The following is a 21,045-nucleotide window of genomic DNA, read 5'->3' on the forward strand; positions in this document are numbered from 1 at the left end:
ATGACACCATCCGTGGAAGCAGATCTAGTAGCCAGCCCCGAACCCAAAGCAACCACCACTGGTGGCAGAGGGGCCTCAGGCAGGACAGCCGGTACTGGAGGCGGGGCTGCCCCCAGGCCAGTGTTCTGAGCCTTCCCCAGCCCAGGTGGAGTCCCCAGGGGCCTCTAGCATCTCATCAGCATTGCAGCCTCATCGGACAGTTGAGGCAACTGTGGGTGTAAGTGACCTGCCCAGGGTCCCACCGCAGAAACAGAACTCATTCCCTGTCCAACACTCCTTCATGGCTCCACACTGAAGACCTAGATGGAGAGGGAAAAGGGGGAGCTCCTGGGACCTCACAGCGTGAGTCTGAGGTCCCGAAAGGCCCCAGGTCCCCAGTCTCCTCCCCTGACTTCCCCCCATTTCTGGAATCCAACCATTATAGGCCAGTTCCCTGGGAGTAAGGAACAACTATTCATGTTTAGAGTCAGTTCACAATCACATGCAGGGACTGTGTAGAGTCAAAATTACCCTTAAAGACATCTTAAAAGACAGCTGGGGGACCCTCCACGCAGCCCCTCAATACACCCAGGGGGGTGGGCTTCCCTCCCGCCCGGGCTCAGATCCTTGAGTGGTAGCAGGCTTGTGTTTCAAGGTCACACACAAACGGTACCCCTATATTCATCCAGAATCACTCCCAGCATGAAAAGGAACTGTGCTGGAGACTGGGGACCCAGCCAAGGGCGGTGGATTCAGCCCTCCCATTGCCCGCTTCCTAAATCACAGCTAAATCATCCTCTCCTCACTCTCGCCCTTGGCCAGATGTGTTCAGCTGAAATGGCACACGTATATCCACGGCTCCCAGGGTGCTCGGTACGTAAGTTAGCAGGTGCAGCTGCCCTGCGTGCTCCAGGCCAGAGGACTGGGCTGGTGTTTACTAGGCCAGGTGGTTGGGTGGAGAGAGGGCCTGCGCTCCAAAATCATCAACACATCAGAACTGGGTTCAAAATCCTGACTTTGCTATTTCCTATTTCTGTGAACAAGTTAGCCTCTCTGGTTCTCCATTTCCTTATTTGTCAAAGAGGAAAAAGCAAGACAGTTGAGGATAAAAGGAAACAAGCTTTTCATGTACCAAACATTCAGGAAGTGGTGGCGAGCATGCACCCGTACCTCTGCTGGCAGAGGGTGAGGTGGGGGGCTGTTGACAGGGACGTGAGAAGGGAGGTCAGAGATCCAGCACCCTGGGAGACAGTTGGGAGAGGCATTTAGGAACTGGGCGGGGGGAGGAGGAAGCTGCGGAGGCTTGTAGGTGAGGGTACCACTGAACCAAGAGGCCCCACCCCAAGTCTAGTCCTGCCCGCGGCACTGGGGAGCTGTCTTGTGAAGGCCAGCCAGGCTCGGAGCAGAGGGGTGGACACCAATCCAAACATCAAAGCTGGGCCTGAGATTTTTGGCCAGATGAGAGCAGTAGGGAGTGGAAAGGCCCAAGAAACCCTGTGTATCTGAGCTCCCTGGGGGTTTAGAGACCTGGGTTGAGTGGCTGGGAGCCTTCTGGATTCCATCCAGACCCCTGGCTAGCCCTGCCCCACTGTCTACTTGACTCATGTCGGGAGGAGAGAGGAGAGAAAACGGAGGCAGGGGAGGGGAAGCCACGCAGCTGTTCCCGAGCTGGGGCCTCGGAAATTCGAGCTGAGCCTCAGGCTGCCGGCAGGCAGGAGAGGGCCTCTTGGACGCCCACTTCTGAGGCGCTGGCCCAGTCTCACCAGCAGACCTGGGATTAGCTCAGCAGCCTTCTCTGAGCTCTGAACATCTGCACCCTGGCGTCCACTTCCCTCTCTCCCAGCCCCCTGAGACGGAGAGGGGGAGGAAGGGGGAGCAGACAGCTGCGACCTGGGAGGGGACGTAGGAGGGGCCCCTGAGTGGCCTGAGACGTGGGGATTAGGGCACAGCAGCGGTAGAGGAGCCACCTGGGGCCTCATTCCAAAAATGCCTTCTGCTCCCCTCATTTTGTGAACCCGAAGGAGGTGGGGTTTAGGAGGAAAAGAGGGGAAATAACATCTGTACAGGCCCACTAGACACCAGGGAGGTGCTGGGCACTTGACCTGGTACTTCCAACTATATCAAGGTCGGGTCTTATTATTTCTATCCCTTTGTGAAAACAGTCTCAGAGAGGTTAAGTAACGTGCCCACAGTGACTCAGTAAGTTAGCAGTAGAGCCACGATATAAACCCAGGTCACTCTAATTCCAAATCCTGAGTGGATTGGAACCAGGCAGGTCAGAATGGAACCCCAGGGAGAGGGAAGACTTATTTGCCTGCCCAAGGCTTAGTGCAATCACGGCTGCATAACTGAGGTCGAGAGCTGAGGGGGAGGGGAGAGGCAGCAGCTTCGCCAATTGCTCCTGCAAGAGTTCTCACGTTGCAATCTGTCTAGAAGAGAAGATCAGGTGACAAGTCAACAAACCAAGTCATAGGAGTCTCAGCTGGAAAAAAACGGGTTGACTAGCTTAGAGAAGGCTGAGAGGAGGCTGGGTTGTTGCAGACTGACTTGCTCTGTGGGACCGATTCAGCCAGGACAGGCTAGGTTTGGCTGCGATGAGGAACAATCCCCAAGTCTCAGTGGCTTACGCACCCAAGGCTCATTCCTTGCTGACATCACAGTACAGGGCAGGAGGGGCTCTGCTCATCCTGGTCACTCAGGGATCCAAGCCAAGTGGGGTTTCCTCCAGACGTGAGCATCCCCTGCCCCCCAAACAGCGTGGCAGAGTAAAGAGGTGAACTGCACCCTGACTTCTAAAGCTTCACATTTCATTGGTTGAAGGAAGTCTCGTGGAAACACGTAATTTCAGGGGACTGGAAGTGCAGACCCACCCAGGGCCCAGGAGCAGATGGAAATGTTTGACGGGCAGCACTAATGATGATCTCAGGGCCGGGAGGGGTAACTGGGCTATGGGTGAATGTATTCAGAAGTCAATTTTAAGTCCACTGAAGCATGACCTTCGCAGGGGAATAATGCGTACCCACCAACAGAGGTATGCAAGTCAAGGCAGGATGGGCACGTTGCAGGAAGGTGTTGGAAGGGACTCTGCCATCGCTGGGGTGACGGGAGATGGCCTGCATGGTGGTGGGTAAGGGCTAGGGCTCTGGAGACAGAGGTGCCTGTGTTCAAATCCTGTTCTCTCTTATCAGCTGTGTTACTTTGTGCAGATTACCTAACATCTCTGGGCTCCAGTAGTCTCCTCCTCTGTTACATGGGGATAATAATGCCAAAAACTGTTACAAGGATTGGATGAGATAATACATGTAAAGTCTATAGCATACCATGCCGGGCAAATGGGAAGCTTGAATCAAGTCAGTTGCTCTTATTGTTGTTCTCGTTCCTACCCAAGATTCTGTGACCTGCCCCTCCTGGAATCCTTGGCAGCATCCTTTCCTGGGCCTCTTACATCCCTAAGACATTAGTCAGCGGCCAGGGCAGAGTTGGGAGAGTGCTGTGCACAGCCCAGCGGGCTGCTTTCCGCACTACTGTGGCATGGTCTGCCAAGGTAGGATGCTTTCTGGGACTTTCTCTAACCCACTCCCGCTCCCCAGTATATTTCCCCTTCCTCCTGCCTCCAAGCCTGATTGCAAAGCAATTACCCTCTCCAGCTCATCCTCAAATCTTCCCTAACAACCATGGATCCAATTTATGTCTCCCTGATTTTGCCCTTTCCACAATGTCATAGAAATGGAGGGTGACAGTATGTAGCCTTTCTGCTGTCTCTTAAGTTACCTACTTTATTGAGGTTCGGCCGTATGAGATGGGAGATTATTCTATCTGCCCTCCCCCTTTCTCCCTGTCCAGCTACATCGCTGGTATTTGTTCCTTGATGGTTATCTTCATAGCTCTAATTAGCATATGTATACCTCCAGCTGTAAAATTACCCCTAAGGCTCTGCACTTTCTGAAATAAAGCTATCCGTGTCCCCATAAGCTCGAAAATCACCATTTCAGAGACATCAGAAGGAGGCATGGCAGAGTGAAGTGATATGTTTCAGAAACTCTCGGAGCACCGATGAGAGGATGAAATTAAGAGAAGTTTTCTGGAAGAGGCAAGGTTTGGGCTGAGTCTTGTCCACTTACTTTTCCCAGGGCGGCTGCTGGTCTGTTGCTCTCTAGGTCTGTGAGCCTTGACCTGCAGTATCTTGTTCAGACACCAGGGGGAAGACAAGTGGCTTTGCTGGGATGTCCTCTGCTCTGACAGAGAGAAGACGGCTCAGCTCTCCCCACTCCCATTCCTTTGGGCAGGGGTGGAGCTGCCCACGAGGTTCTCAGCTCCAGACTTCTGCCTGCTCAGAGGCGTGAGTTCATGCACGCCGTCTGAACTGTAGCTTCCAGGCCTTCTGTTTGTGGATACCGTCTCATCTGCACTCCACGCTCACAAAGTGCGGTCCCTAGAGCCCTCGCGTGGGAACTAGTTTGTAGACATGTAGATTCCTGGGCCCTGCTCCAGACCTCTTGTCAGGAGATGAGGCCCAGGTGTCTGCATTGTTAATACTCAGCCCACATTCCTCTCATACACAGGAAGGACTGAGAACCTCAGGTTCAAGGCTTTCTATGATCTTAGCCTGTCAAACCTCTTCATCATGTTTCTCCCCTATTTTCCATAGTCATTTCTGGGTAAAGGGTCCATAATTTGAGGAAACATAGCATATTTGATTCCTGGAGATTAAGCATCTCACATGGAATTAACACATGTTAAAAGCCCTGTAGTGAATAAGCCTGTAGGATTTTGTTAAATGTAGCATTCCCCAGGTTATTTGACAGGAAAGTCCTCTGATACCTCATTTTTTGTCACTAACTGGATGCTCAGCTCTACCCATCTTAGTATAAAAAAACCTCTTCCCTCCCTTCATTTGTAACAAGTACAGGCACAGGCCCTCCTGGCCAATATCTCCAAGAGAGGAAAATATGAGAAGACTCATTCCAATGCCCCACGAGCCAGCCCGTACCATAGCCTGAGCCGCAGCAAGTCGGCCCTGGTCCCGTCCCAGTTTACCATCTCATCCAGCAACCCTGCCTAACTCACACACCACTGCCCCGGGCTGATCTTCAGGTAGCAAAGGTAATTGCATGTGCTCAGAACAGACCTAAAGTTCCTGCCACTAACATCAGAGACCGTCTGGATTTCTACTGTCTACCCATCTGGCCCAGTTCCCAGGCTCCTGGATTTTAAGGGCGTATAAGCAAGAACCCCCCACCCCCGTGTCCACTGCCTGCAATTTGGAGGGCTAAATAAGGTTCCCTACTTTTTATTTTCCAAGAAGTCCATTAAAATATGATCTGATCTGCACTTCAGTTTTCCCAAAATGTAGTTCCTTGAACCTTTGAATGGGAATCACTCATCATTTTATAAAATAATTTTAATACAAAATTTAATATCGATACTTTTATTTTAATACCAAAACAAGGAAGAGGAACAGAGTGTCTGAATAAAGAAAAGTCCTCTAAATTAATAAATTTAACTTTATGGAACATTCACTCTATTGCCCTCAATTTTTCTGTTTTGCACAAACAAATGAAAAACTCACCACAAACCAGTTTGTGTCCTTGGGCTGGGGTTTTGGAGCAAGCGGATGTGAGGACCTGGTTTGAGAACTCCATGTTAGGAGGCTGTGTTGTGATTGCAGTAATAAGGCAGAGTGTCAATGCTGGCCTTTCAGTACATATTTTGTGTATTAACAAGACCTGACATTTTAAATGAGAGAGAGATTGTTGTCTTCTATATTTGGTCCTCATGCTGTTTTAAGGATTGAGAGTTTAAGAAAATAATACCATTCATCTACTTACTGTCTACTGTGAGGATTGAGATGGGCCTAGAGTCTGTGGGCAGTTGTAGGCGCTGCCCTTTGGGCAGCATGGTCAGGACAGTGAAGGGTGGGAACTTGCACGGTCGGGGAAATGAAGGGAGGAGCTGGGAGTAAACTCTACAGATGAGCACCAGGCAGGTCACGATGTGGCTGCCCTGTTTCTGAAGGAAGGCCCAGGAGGCAATGAGCTGTCTGACATGCTAAGATCCTAGAAAGAAGAGCTAGGCCTAATAGCAAGAAAGTACGGAGATGCAAATTTAAGCTTAATAGAGGAAAGATGTTTTAGGAATCAGAGATGCCTAAATATAGAAAGTGAGCTTCTCATTACTGCATACAGAGGTTGAACAGTCATCAGTCTGGGAGGTGATGGATAAAATAAAAATTAAAAATTTAATAGAAATAATAATTTTATGTTTATAGTACTTGACATTTATTTATTTATTATAAATTTATTTATTTATTTATTTTTGCCTGCGTTGGGTCTTCTCACTGCGGTGGCTTCTCTTGTTGCGGAGCACGGGCTCTAGGCGCAAGGACTCCAGTAGCTGTGGCACGTGGGCTCAGCAGTTGTGGCTCATGGGCTCTAGAGCACAAGCTCAGTAGTTGTGACGCAGGGGCTTAGCTGCTCCGCGACATGTGGGATCTTCCCGGACCAGGGATCGAACCCCTGTACCCTGCATTGGCAGGCAGATTCTTGACAACTGCGCCACCAGGGAAGTCCTACTTGACATTTAAAAAGTTGTTTTGGCACAATTGCCTCTTAAAATAGTCTTCAGGGAATTCCCTGGCGCTCCAGTGGTTAGGACTCCACGCTTCCACCGCAGGGGGCACGGGTTCAATCCCTGGTCAGGGAATTGAGATCCCACATGCCATGCGGCACGGCCAAAAAAATAGTCTTGAGAGGTAGATAAAAAAACTTCTGACTTCAGGTTCAAGATGGCAGATTGAGGACACACAACAGTGAGCAAAACAGATAAAAATGTCTGCCCTTGTGGAGCTCACAATCTAGAAATTACATAGATTTTATGTTATCCTAGAGACACTGGAAGAACTTAGGGATAGGGCAAAATAAGGTAATGCAGGGGGAAAAAGAAAGGCGATTATAAATGTCAAGAAAAAAAGACAAGGGCTTCCCTGGTGGCTCAGTGGTTGAGAATCTGCCTGCCAGTGCAGGGGACACGGGTTCGAGCCCTGGTCTGGGAAGATCCCACATGCCGCGGAGCAACTGGGCCCGTGAGCCACAACTACTGAGCCTGCACGTCTGGAGCCTGTGCTCCACAAAAACAGAGGCCGCGATAGTGAGAGGCCCGCGCGCCGCGATGAAGAGTGGTCCCCGCTTGCCACAACTAGAGAAAGCCCACGCACAGAAACGAAGACCCAACACAGCCATAAATAAATAAATTTTTTTTAAAAAGGCAAAAGACAACATATTAAAAAAAAAAAAGAAAAAAAGGCAAAAAAACCCAATCGAGGTAATATAATTATAGCATCCTATTGGTTACGTAGTAAACAATATGTAGTCATAAGAATATAAACACTGTTTTCAATTTTTAGAAACAATTTGTAGACAAAGCATAGAAACTCAGTGATGATTGAAGATAGAATGTCAATGTTAAGATTTTTGACAATATAAAAATAAATGTATAGTCAGTGGAATACTTGAATTAGAGGTGGGGAAATGAAATAAAAAGTGGAGAAGTTAATAGTCTAATTCTCATACAAGATTGCTGAGATATTGACCAGAGTTGATAAAACAAACAAGGGATAGAAGAGTAAGTACATTGTTTAAATGTTCAAATGTAAACAGAAGAAGACATAGATAGACTAGATAGATAAATAGATAAGCAGGCAAAACAGAGAGGAAAAGAAAAAGAAGGGCATTTATGTGAACTAAATTTTCATTTTTCATACCGTGGACTCAATAGATTACCTAAAATCTGTAAATCAAGAAATGGAATAATTTCAGAGGCTTACCACCTAAGTAAACAAAAATATAGGTGTTTAAAAGAGGTTGCCTTGAGGAAGTGAGTCAGGGGTAGAAAGGATTGGACCAAGAAACCTGTTTTTCATGACACATGTGTATAACATTTCTTTTTTTAAAAATTTAATTTATTTTATTTTTGGCTGTGTTGGGTCTTCATTGCTGCGTGCCGGCTTCTCATTGCGGTGGCTTCTCTTGTTGTGGAGCACGGGCTCTAGGCGCATGGGCTTCAGTACTTGTGGCACGCAGTTTCAGTAGTTGTGGCTCACAGGCTCTAGAGCGCAGGCTCAGCCGTTGTGGCGAGCGGGCTTAGTCGCTTCGCGGCATGTGGGATCTTCCCGGACCAGAGATCGAACCCCTGTCCCCTGCATTGGCAGGCGGATTCTTAACCACTACGTCACCAGGGAAGCCCAACATTTCTTGATTTAAAAAAAATGCAATGTAATATATTATTTCCATGTTGTTAAAAAAATTAAAATCTATCATACCCATTAAAATAGATGAAGAAACTTGGGCTCAGAGAGGTGAGGTGACTTTGTTTAGGTCACAACACTAGGAAGAGGAGGGACCAGGAATGGATGTCATATCTCACGACACCAGCTCCTCTGAGCTCTGCGGGGCTGCTCCAAACAGCCCTGAGAGCTCCTTTCACTCTGCTTCTATGATTCACCATCCATTCAAGCTGCTATGCCTTTGCACCTGCTCTTTTCTCTGCCTGGGGTGCCCCTCCCAACGTCTTTTGCTGGCATGAGTCTGTTCATTTTTCACGACCCAGCCCTACGTCATTTCCTCTATAACAAGGACTCTTCTCTTGTCCTCCTCTTATACTCTGTCCCTGCCTCTACTGTAATGTTTATTTATGATCCCACTGGATCATAAATATTTGGCTATCCATCCTCCATCTTTCTGTCTCATTTGCTAGTCTGTGAGCCCTTCAAGGCAGAGGTCTGTGTCTGATTCAACGCTATAACCCAGCTCCCACCCCAATGTCTGCCACTGGGTCTTCAAAAGTGTTTCTGGAATTTGTGAATGTGTGGAGCACATGTGTCTCTGACTCTAAGATTCTGGGCTGGTGGCTGAGCCCCAAACCCTGGCCACAGGCCTGACAGCTGTGGACGAGGCTGCTTTGTCAGGTTCATACTCATCCCTAAGTGACTCCCCCTCTCGCAGCCTTCATATTCTGTCACCCTCCTGTTTTATTGTTCTCCGCTCACATCCCAAGGCTTATCTGCAAATCTCCCAAAAGGCATGCTTTAAGAGCCAATTGGAGCCTTCCATCTGGGTTGTATTAAATCACTGACAGAGTTCTGTCCCCAAGTCAGCAGGGGCTGGAGGAAGGCTTTGGGGAAGACCTTTTCTCCTTAGAGGAACTGACTCAGAAGAAAAATAACGTGCTGGTGGGAGCTGCCCAAAGTGGTGGGAGCAGGGAGATGAACAGATTGGGCAGCTCTTGTTAGATATGCGTCCCCAGGCATGCTCTCCGCGACTCCGGGCCTCTGTCTTATCACCTGGCTCACAGGAGAGTGATACATGCTCTGGGCTGGTGGGGATTACAAGAGACAAAGCATGCAGATGTGTCTGGAACAGCACTGGCCCAGAGTCGGGGCTCAGTCTATGTGTGAGTCTTCCTTCCTCTCCAGTTCTTTTTTTCTTTTTCTCTATCTTTGTTTTTACTTTTATCACAGTGATCCACTAACACTGTTTAAGAGGCAAATTCTTCTTTTGTTACAACAAAAACTAGTTTCTTACCCCGTCCTCACTATTTATTTTTCCCCAGAGGCAACCACTTTCAACTCTTTTAAACAATGCTTTCCGTATTTACTTGCATATTTCAAAATAACTTGCTTGTATTGGTACTTTTTTTTTGTTTTATTTTGTTTGTTTTGTTTTCAGGTTTCATCTTTTTAATCAGCTCGGTGAAGGATGTCCTAAATGCTCCATGAAACACAACAGAATATTTTTTTCTTCCACTATTAAAAAATATATATAGGGGAGTTCCCTGGTGGCCTAGTGGTTAGGATTCTGGACTTTCACTGTTGTGGCCTGGGATCAATCCCTAGTTGGGAAACTGAGATCCCGCAAGCCACACAGCTCGGTCAAAAAAAAAAAAGAAAAACAAAAAAATATACACAATATTTTGAAGAAATTTCTATATAATCAGACAGAGATCGGGAGTATAAAACACCTCTAAGTAATCATGTTCTTGATTTCTTGTAGTTAACAGTTGGAATTGCTTCCTAACCGTGATTAAACATTGTGCACAGGTTTTTTAAATGTTCCTAGATACACATTTTTAAGAACAATCAGTCTGGCCAAACATTTTTTGCCAGAACCAATAATCCTGAGAGCCTGAACTAAAAATCTGGTTTAAAAAAAAAAAAAAAAAAAAAAAAGGAAAAATACCCATACTCTACAAATGGCTCAGAATTTGTCTTTAAATGGGAGAAAAATTTTAAAAAACACATGAAGCTTTCTGAAAGGTCTTTAACAAGCTACCTCGGGAGCTCCATTCAAAAACAAAGGTTGATGTACTAAAACAGATGTTTCAGTGCAGCTCCAAAAATCTTTATAAAGACAGCCATTTGGAAGGATGGTCCTGAATCAGAAGAAGTTTCATTCCTTGTGTATCTATATTAGGTGTGCATGCCTCAACTCAGTTGTCATAATTGTCCCTGTAATTTCTTCCTGAGTAGCGGTCATGACCACCCTGGCTTCTGCCACCATAGTCTCTGGACCTTCCATATCCATATCCTCCAGGTTGATTGTCATACCTGCCATTTCCACAGCCCTGGTCCCCACGACCTCTAGAGTAACTGTGACCATGCCCATAGGAACCCCCTCTTGTTCTCCAGGGCCGACTTGCCCATGTGGTCTACACGGATCTGACGACCATCCAGAGACTCTCTATTCATGGCTCTCATGGTGTCTGAGGCATGCTCTGGATTGGCGATAATGATGTAGCCTAAACCCCGGGATCGCTGAGTTTCCCAGTCCTTGACAATAACCACCTCCGAAATAGGTCTGAAGCTGCTGCGGTGGTCTTCCAGAGCCTGCTCATCAGTGTTGAGGTTGTGGGCTCCCACGAAGAGCTTCTCTTCTTCAGAGGACATGGCAGTAAATTTGAGTCCTGGAAATGAAGAAGTAAAAAGGCCAAAGAGACAGTTACCGCCAAGGAGCCAAGAGACTGGGCGCTCTTGGTACTTTTTGAATTCATCTACGGAAGGACATCTTGATTGATTCTAGGTTTTGGCAACTGTGAATAAGGTTGCTATAAACATTTGTGTGTAGGTTTTTGTGTGGACATAAGTTTTCAACTCATTTAAGTGAATACCGAGGAGCACCATCTCTGGATTAGATGGCAAACCTACACTTAGCTTTGTAAGAAATTCCAGACTGTCTTCCAAAGTGGCTGTACCATTTTGCATTCCCACCAGCAATAAACGAGAGTTCCTGTTACTCCACATCCTCACCAGCATTTGGTGTTGTCAGTGTTTTGGCTTTTAGATAATTCCTGGTACCTCGTTATTTTAATTTGTTAATTCCTAATGACATATAGTGTTGAGCATCTTTTCATATGTTTATTTGCCATCGTATATCTTCTTTGAGGAGGTATCTGTTCAGATCTTTTGTCTATTTTTTGGTTTATTTGTTGGTTTTCTTTCTTTTTTTTTGTTGGTTTTCTTATTGTTCAGTTTTACGAGTTCTTTGTATATTTTAGATACAAGCCTCTATCAGATGTGTGTTTTGCAAATATTTTCTCCCAGTCTTTGATGTGCCTTTTCCTTCTCTTAAGGTACTGAGCTTTTATTATTATTATATGTTTAACGTCTAATAGCTCATTTTTGTTCTCTGGATCTTCTTTTTAATAGTTCCTTCTTTTCGTTTCATGTATGGAATAATTCTTCTCATCTCTCTGAAAATATTCGTGATAGTTTTTCCTGAAGTGTTCCTCTCCCCGCAAGCCTCTGTTTCTCCCAGGTTGCTTTTATTTCTTAGTAGAGGCTCTCCCCAAAACAACAGGTGATTCTTGTCTGTGTTCTTGTCTGAGGAAGACACCAAAATCTGACTGTACACTCTGTGTATGTTTGTGTTTTGGAGGTAGGGGTGTGTGCTTGGTGACTGTGGGCTTCTCTCTAGGGTAATCAGGCCAACATTTTTTTTTTTTTTTTTTTTTTTTTGGTGGTACACGGGCCTCTCACTGTTGTGGCCTCTCCCGTTGCGGAGCACAGGCTCCGGACGCGCAGGCTCAGCGGCCATGGCTCACGGGCCCAGCCGCTGTGCGGCATGTGGGATCCTCCCAGACTGGGGCACAAACCCATATCCCCTGCATCGGCAGGCGGACTCTCAACCACTGCGCCACCAGGGAAGCCCTAGGCCAACATTTTGTTGGGGAGCCTGCCTACCCAGTCCTTGCTGGACCTTGTAAACATGGCTACTAGTAGTTTTGGATTTGAGTGGGGGAAGAAGACCGGCAGTTTCACCATCTAGTAAGTAAACTTCCATTTCTTCCCTATTTTTAACACTCTACACCCATCTGTGTCTGCTGTCTTCCTGTCTGGATATCCTTATTTTATCTTCTCCAGATAGTGAAGCTTCAGGCTTCTACTGAGGTGCAGAACAGACAGTCCCCCACCTGTGTAGTGAGGGAGGGAATGGATCTGGGGTTAAACTGCTTCTTAGACTTTTTTGGGCATAATACCTTGAGTTTATTCCAAAGGAAAATTTTCATTTTCCCCAAGTGTTTTAACAGTCTACAAGAATAATATCTAATGTCTTTTCATGTTATTTGTAGACTTAAATTTTAAAATCAGAAGTGGTGATACTAGACAAGATGTAATTTACACTAATTTCTAATAATCTTCTTTTAATGAGAACTTGATGGTATTATTTTGTCACCCTAAAATGAGATTTTACTAAAATGTATACTTTTCTATCACTTGTTCATCTAAAGATCCAGCTTTTTTACCTTCAATCTGTACCTATAATGAATGAACTTGAACAAAAACTTCTATCAGAAAGTGTTTCTATATACTTTATTTTTAAATTAATTGTTATTGGAGTATAGTTGATTTACAATGTTGTGTTAGTTTCTGCTATACAGCAAAGTGAATCGGTTATGCATATACATATATCCACTCTTTTTTATATTCTATTCTCATATAGGTCATTACAGAGTATTGAGTAATTTTCCCTGTGCTATACAGTAGGTTCTTATTAGTTATCCATTTTATATATAGTAGTGTGTATATGTCAATCCCAATCTCCCAGTTTATTCCTCCTCCTTTCTTTCCCCCCTATATATTTTAGTTGAGTAGATTCTTCAAGGCGTTCTAGGTTCTAGCTAGCATTATCTAGCATTTATTGTTTCTATGGATTTAAAAAATAAAGTTTCTATTTAGTTTTCATGTCTCCTTAGGCTCCTCTTAGGTATGACCATTTCTCAAACTTTCCATGTTTTTTAAAATTATCTTTACGATTTTGAGAAATACTGTTCAGGTACCTTGTAGAATGTCCTTCAACTGGAATCTTTTTGATGTTTCTCTAGTGATTAGACTTGGGTTATGTGTTCTTGAGAGAAAGACCACAGAGGCAACAGCACCACCATTCTCATCATATTATATCCAAAGGACATGATACCAACATGGCTTATCACCGACGATATTAGCTGACTGAGGTACTGATCGTCAGGTTTCTCCCTTCTAAAGTGACTCTTTTCACCAGCTCCCAATACTGTCATCTTCGGAAGGAAGTCACTACGCACAACCCGTATTTAAGGACTGGGGTGTTAGGTTCTACCTCCTTGAGGGCAGGGTATCTACATAAATTATTTGGAGTTCTTCTGTACAGGAGATTTGCCTAGTCTCCTCTGCTTGTTTATTTAATCATTATTTATATCAGTATGGGCATTTATTTTATACTTTGAGTTATAAATCAATACTACTTTATTTAGTTGCTCAAACTGTTCCAACTTTGGCTGTTAGGAGCTTTTCCAGTTGGTGCCCTTGTCCTTGGACACGCCCTCACCATTGCGTGTGCGTTATGTGTGTGCGAGCACTTTCTTACTTTTCCATCCCAGGCTTGCTTGTATATTTCCTGCCCCAGTTCTAGAACCAGCCATTTTTCCGAGGAGTCCTGGTTCCTTTTATTGGAGAGAGGTATTAGAAACCAAGATCTGGGTGCTGGGTATGTTCATTGATACTGGGATGTTGTAGCGTCTAGGCTTGCTCAGCTGACAGAGCAAAAATTGTATGTGTGTACACTAACCATATATATATACATATCTATAAATAGTTCTATCTGTAACCATCTGTATGGTATCTATACTAAGTTAAATATAAATTCCTACTGTTACCTCCCACTCGAATCCATTAAGAAACGGATCATCCTAGCCTCTTCTTCTTACTTGTTTGTAACCTCCCACTCAAACGGTGAGAAACCAGTCTCCATACATTTACCTAATTATTCACTTCCACTGCACGTGTATAGCAGTATCAGAACTGTTAACCTGTAAACTCATGGGAAAGCATTGAGTGCAACTAGAATAGAGTGATTATGTACAGTTTCTTTTGCCTTAATCTTGTTTCATTTCCAAAGTTACTTAGGTCAGCAACTTCTCCCCACCCCCCTCCCGCCCTGGCCCCTTTCAGTCAGGCTCATTTATACATTTGCAATAGAGTTAGATTGTTTTGTCACATTATACATTCCATCCTGGGGTCTGATGACCTCCTAAGTGATTTTTTAAAAATTTTGCGTATGTTAAGTTTCACTGTGCTATAAAGTTCTATGGGTTTTGACAAACGCACCATTACATTACCTACAAGACAGTTTCAAAGTCCTTAAAAAAATCCCCAGTGGTTTACCAATTCATCCCTCCCCTGCTTCCTGGCAATTACTTTCTCTATAGCTTTGCCTTTTTTAGAATGTCATATATTTGGAATCTTACAGTATGTAGCCTTTTCAAACTGGCTGCTTCCCCCTAGCAATATGCATTTAAGATTCACCCGTGTGGAAATTCCCTGACAGTACAGTGGTTAGGACTTCATGCGTTCACTGCCGAGGGCTCGGGTTCAATCCCTGGCCTGGGAACTAAGCTCCCACAAGCTGCACAATGTGGCCAAAAAAAAAAAAAAAAAAAAAATTCGTCCATGTCTTTTCACAGCTTCATAGCTCATTTCTTTTTATCATTGAATAATATTCAGTTGTATGGATATACAATTTTGTGTGTTTGTTTACCCATTCGCCTATAGAAGGGCATCTTAGTTGCTTCCAGTTTTGGGCAATTATGAATAAAGCTGCTGTAAACATTTGTGTGAGGGTTTTTGTGTTGGTGTAAGTTTTCAAATCAGTTGGATAATTAAACAGACTTTTAACCGATCATTCCTCTTTTTGGCTTCACCTTCACACCCACTTCCAGAGGAAAGGGATGTCTTCTGTTTCCAAGCCTGTGAGGGGTTCTGCAATGTAGATCGACTTGCTTCTTGGCTTCCTACCTGCCCGTTGGTGATTCCGTTCCCTCTGGTCTGCTAAGTCATTTACACTCTCTCATCAGCTTTCCACCCTGGAAAATTATGTTGCATAATCCCCTCTCCTTGTCCTATTATTTTTGTGGGTTTATATCTTGACCTTTTTATTGTCATTTTAGTGGGACGGAGGGAACACTCATGTCAATGTTCAACCCACCAGTTTCGGCCAGAAGTATCCCCCCTTCTTTTCTCAGAGGCAGAGATTTGATCTCCCTGGGGATGTAAAGTCAGGGCTGCTGTGACTCCAGGCCTGTGAGAAGACCCTCTGCTCCCAAACTCTCTCCCAGTGCCCATCCAGTCAGGGCCTCAGTCCCAACCCCCTGCCCTTAACGGTCCCGACCTCAGGGCTTTGAAGGCCCGAACCTGTCGGGAAGGGAGGAGAATTGGCTCAACATTCTGAGCTGGAGGTCTCAGAGCAGGGTCATGTGTGGATAGGCTCAGCCTGGGAAGATGACACAAATGGTGGGACAGGAGGAAAGGGCAAAGAGAGTGAGACCCCATGAACAGACTGGAAGCCAAACATTTTCTAGTCCCTGTTTGGTACGTCCACCCTCACCTCCCTAACAAACAATGTCTTACAGCGAACCTTCAGGGGGACGTGACAGAGGTGATGAAGCCAACAAAGAAGGGAAGTCAGGGTTACAGTGAAGCAATTACATACTTGGTCATTGAACAGTCACCTCCCTCTGCCCAGCCTCTGATATCCTTCACCCTGATCTCTTTTCACTCTACCCAGAGTGACTTCTTCCTTGGTGATTCCATCCCCTCAGAGCCCTCGCTCACAGCCAGGATCCTAAGGCCTCCCCCACGTCATAGCTCCAGCCACAGTCCCCTTCCCGAACTCCAGCTGAGTTGAGATGCCTTGCCCTGGACGTACCATGGCTATCACAGCCATGTATACCCTGTGCCACGCTTTCCCTCTTCCCTTCAGAGCCCATCATCTGTTTTGGGTTTCCTAAAGGCTCCTCCAAGTTTCTGGTTCACTTCTATATCTTCTTCTTATTTCTGAAAACTGTGATGTATTTATTTCGTAGCTTTTAATTATCTTTGCAATAGTTTTTTGGGTCTTGGGGTGAAGGGCTATGTGACATGAAACTTGAAAGAACAGTTATCTCCTTTGCTGGAGTTCATCTTTGAAGGGTCCCATGGTATTCCTTCAGCCCCGAAACCATCCTAAGATGGGTGAAAGTCTGCCTTCTTTGGAAAAAGATGTTTCCCAACCTCTTATGAGAGCAAAGTTCAGGGTCTCACAAGCACTCGGAAGTTTTTCTTACTTCATTTTATCTTTCATTCTTTCTCCTACATCATCTCTTATCTTTCAGAGGGGTTAAGAACAGCTTCTCAGCTCTCTGGTTTCCCTTCTGGAAAATGCACTGGAGGTTTTGTTACCATGGGAAGAATGGGATGAAAATCTGGTTCCTGGGATGACTCCATAGCTATTTAACCAATTACCAGGGGTTTATGCAACGTTCTCACTCTCCCCAGGCCAGTGTCAGTAAAGCTTTACTGCCTATGGGTAGAGCCCAGACGCCTCATCCTGTAATGAAAACCGTTCAACGTTTGTGGCATTTCCCTTATCTTGGGGCTGAAAAGAGTCAGTAGAGGTTAAGAGTATGGGCTCTGCATTCAGACCGCCTGGGTTCCCATCTGACTCTGCCACATACTTACTGTGTGACCTTGGGAAAGTTACTCAACCTCTCTGTGCCTCAATTTCCTTCTCTGCAAAGTGGTGAGTGATGGTAATACTAGTATGTGCCTCATAGAGTTGAGAGACTAACTGTATTTACAAGTGAAAAGGGCTCAGAACATGCCTGGTGCTGAGAAAGAGCTGTCAGCTACTATTATTACCTCCTGAATCCCAAGGTAGACCCTCTCCAATCAGTCTGAACAACGCCCTGTTCTCCTCCCCCACTCTGAACTTCTGTTCACTAGTGTCTTCAAGAGCACAGAATAAATTCTCTTTCTTCTCTTTTCCCTCTTTCTCCTTCTTCTTTTCCTTCTTCTATTATCAGTTATACCTATGATTTACTGACCATTTGCTACAGACTAGCTACTTTTCAAGTGTTATTTTTTCAGAACCCACAATAACCCTGAAAGGCTCCTATTTTATGGATAAGAAAACTGAGCCTTAGAGAGGGGAAGTAAGTGCCTCATCCACTTAAATGCTAAGTGGCAGAGATGCGAGTTCAACTGCGTCCATCTCCTCCATCTCCCATGGCAGGTTGTCTCTCCCTGCCTCATTATCAAACGTTCATTGTCCATCACCCCAATCTGCAAGGCCATGCTTGAGGTTATCCACGTTGTGAATCACATCGCTCACCATGCTTTCAGTTGCAAGTAATAGAAAACCAACTCCAGGCGGCTTAAACTAGAAAGGGAATGTGTTGTTCACAAAAATGAAATGTCTAGAGGGAAGGCAGACTTCAGGCACGGTGGATTCAACAGCTCATCAGTGTTCCCAAGGACCCACTTTTCATTGTCCTGCCTTCTTCCATATCTTGGTCTCATCCTAACACTGGCTCCCGTGTAGCCTCAGGATGGCTGTCAGCAACAATCCAGGTGCCTTGAGCTAGATCCCTTCTCCCAGCCCCACCCCCGGCCCCAGATCCTGAGATGAGAATGTGAGAATAAGTAGTTTATTTGGGAAGATATCCCAGGAAACACTAGTAGACAGAGAAGGGAAATAGTCCATAAAAGGTTATCAAGAAAATTATCTTTGGAAAACTAGAGTGCAATCCTGCTGAGGAATTTTGGGGAACTATATATCAGAGTTACCCCACTGAGTGGACCAGCTACTCTGGCCTGTCCTGGGAGCAGGCAGAGGGGGCTCCAGCAGCCAGAAAAAGTTTCCGGCTGAAAAAAAACAGAACTCAAGAACTGGCAATGGGCTATGGGACAGGAGATAGGGGGAGGGCATGGTGTGCACCTGTTACATTGGGTGTGTGCTGCTTCAGTCATGCCCACGGGCACAGGGAGGGACCCTTCCCACAGCCATCACATGGTAGTCCTGGGCTGCCCTCCAGTTTGTCCTGCTGAGGTCCCGTGCCCACCCCTGAACCAAAACCTGTGTCTGGGGGAACACTCTGCCCTGGTTGCTTTCATTTTCAGTCCCTGCCTGCCCAGTAACCCATCACTCTGGCAAGAGATGGGGTCATGCTGATTGGCTGAGGCAAAGCAAGGCCTCTTCCCAGTGCTGGGGGTAGGGTCAGTCCCACCAGAACTGCATAGCAGCTGGTCTGGAATGCTGGGAGAGTGGGAAGGATGCTGGGAGAGTGGGAAGGATGCTGGGAAGCAAACGGCAATGTTCATCACAGAAGTATTCCCTAGAACAAAAGGAATGGAATGGAAATAAAGCTTGGAGGAGGGGCAGTACTGCTTGAGTTCAGGGCTGGGGGAGGACTTTGAAAGTCACATAGCCTGGATAGGGAGGGTGGGAGGGAGGGAGACGTAAGAGGGCAGAGATATGGGAACATATGTATATGTATAACTGATTCACTTTGTTATAAAGCAGAAACTAACACACCATTGTAAAGCAATTATACTCCAATAAAGATGTAAACCCCCCCCCCCCAAAAAAAAACCCCAAGAAAGTCACATAGCCTAATCCACCGGCGTGGCTGCAATTCCCTCCTCGTCTCTCCTCCATTCAGGCTCAGCTGGTACACCTCTAACCACGGGAGCCCGCTCACTCACAGAGTCTCTCGTCCCGTCGGGTGGGAATCTTCCTTTCTCTGTCGTCTCTGGTGTTTCCAGGACACATCTGCTGCTTCTGCCCGAAATCCGAGCCCTACAGGGACGTGTAGGCAGTGATTGCGTTTCCCTCAAGACTTCCCTGGAACAAAGTGACCACTTCCAGGTCTGTCAGCTCAGAGATGGGCTCCAACATCTGGAGTCGGGGGCTGGGGGAGGCCCTGGAGGCTGGCATCTTGGGGCTGGTGGAGCATCAGATGAGTTTCTTTCCTGGAAGCATCAGCCAGTCTCCCGGTCAGCCACAGTTTACTGCTCAGAAACCAATGGCTTCAGTCACAGGGAGGTGCCCCAGTTCCCTCACGGATGTGTTTATTTGGAGGATGTGGCTTTCCAGACACACACATACTCCGCCTGCCTTCCGCCCCTGCAGCTCCCACAGGAGCTTCGACGTGCCTAGCGACGGCCACATGCTCTGTGACTGTAGTTCCTGAGGTCTGGGCTTCTTCCATCTGGCCGCACACATCCAGGCTCCACACCCAGCCCCGGCCCTGACCCCCTGCACCATCTCAGAGGTCTGCAAAGGGTGAGGCAGTACACGACAACGGGAGGAGTCTGAGCTGGAGTCAGAAGCCCTGCAAGGAATCCTGCTCCACTAGGATGGGTGACTTTGCCTTTCAGAGCCACGGTTCCCCCTATCTGAAAAGCAGGGAAAGGAACTCATTTGCGGAGGTGCTCTTGGCATGTGAAAGTACTGAGCATGTGCTAGGTTCGTACCAGGCACGTGTATTCGGGTGCTTTATTGGTGAGGGCTTCCCTGGATGCGCCTCTGATTATCAGAGTCTGTTGAGATGGTTCCCGGTGCCTCGTTCTAGTGACTTTGCAGCTTTGAAGGCACCAGACGATAACTCTTCCATCATGGAAATACTCCTCAACTCCTACCTTCCTCCAAGATGCTCTCACATATTGCTCAGATAGGCTAGTGGTCTTATCCTCTCCTGATCTCCAACTCTTATGGACTCTGTAGAGGACCTTGTAGTTCTGGATCCCTTCCTCTTCTTGGGAGCCATGCCCACCCCATTCCCATTATAGAGGGAGCACCTTGCTGGATTATTACCCATCCTCTGGGTTTCCACTGACCTCAGGACCTTCCCATGACCTAAACTCGACCAAACAGAATTCTTCTCTGAGATTCTTTTTTTTTTTTTTTTAAATATATTTATTTTTGGCTTCTCTGGGTCTTCACTGCTGCGTGCAGGCTTTCTCTAGTTGCGGCGAGCGGGGGCTACTCTTCGTTGCGGAGAGCGGGCTTCTCACTGTGGTGGCTTCTCTTGTTGCGGAGCACGGGCTCTAGGTGCGCAGGCTTCAGTAGTTGTGGCACACGGGCTCAGTAGTTGTGGCTCGTGGGCTCTAAAGGTCAGGCTCAGTGGTTGTGGCTCACGAGCTTAGTTGCTCCGCAGCATGTGGCATCTTCCCGGACCAGGGCTCGAACCTGAGTCCCCTGCACTGGCAGGGGAATTCTTAGCTACTGTGCCACCAGGGAAGTCCCTTCTCTGAGATTCTTCAGGTTGGAAGCAGACGAATCCTTCCTTCTCCAAGGAGGAGCTGCTTGCAGCCACATGGAAAATGCCAGCTTGCAGTAAGGAAGCAAAGCCGACACCCAGAGAGAAACAGAACAAAAGTGATCTTCGGCCCTGTCTGTCCTACTGCGTAGTGGTGCAGACCATCCTTAAGATACAAGAGAAACGGCCCATTTCCCCCAGCCTCTTCTGAGGTACAGCTAATTGGACTGTGGGTGAACATCTTTGACCTGGGGGAATCAATCCAGAAGCTGGATTCAGTCCTATCAGATTGTGTCTCCTAGAATTGGAGCATGCCGTGTCGGGGTCAGATATTAGCCAGCACTGAGCTCTTCAGGGGTAGAGCCTTCAGGAGCAGTCATGAGGATTCGTACATAAATAGAGACGAAGAGCATCCCCCGGGGGCTGAGGAGCCTGGAGCAGAGACAGGAGGGAGGCTGGGAGAGT

At 46.5% G+C, this 21,045-nt stretch overlaps 1 pseudogene across 1 annotated transcript; it reads right to left on the reverse strand.

Annotated features, from left to right (window-relative positions):
* Positions 1–10,028: 10,028 nt before the first annotated feature.
* On the reverse strand, positions 10,029–10,918 carry LOC307175319 (RNA-binding protein 3-like; annotated as a pseudogene). Its single transcript has one exon. The product of its transcript is annotated as an RNA-binding protein 3-like (transcript).
* Between the last annotated feature and the right edge of the window lie 10,127 nt (positions 10,919–21,045).

This window comes from Stenella coeruleoalba, assembly GCF_951394435.1.
Source record: "Stenella coeruleoalba genome assembly, chromosome: 16".
Lineage (NCBI taxonomy): Eukaryota > Metazoa > Chordata > Mammalia > Artiodactyla > Delphinidae > Stenella > Stenella coeruleoalba.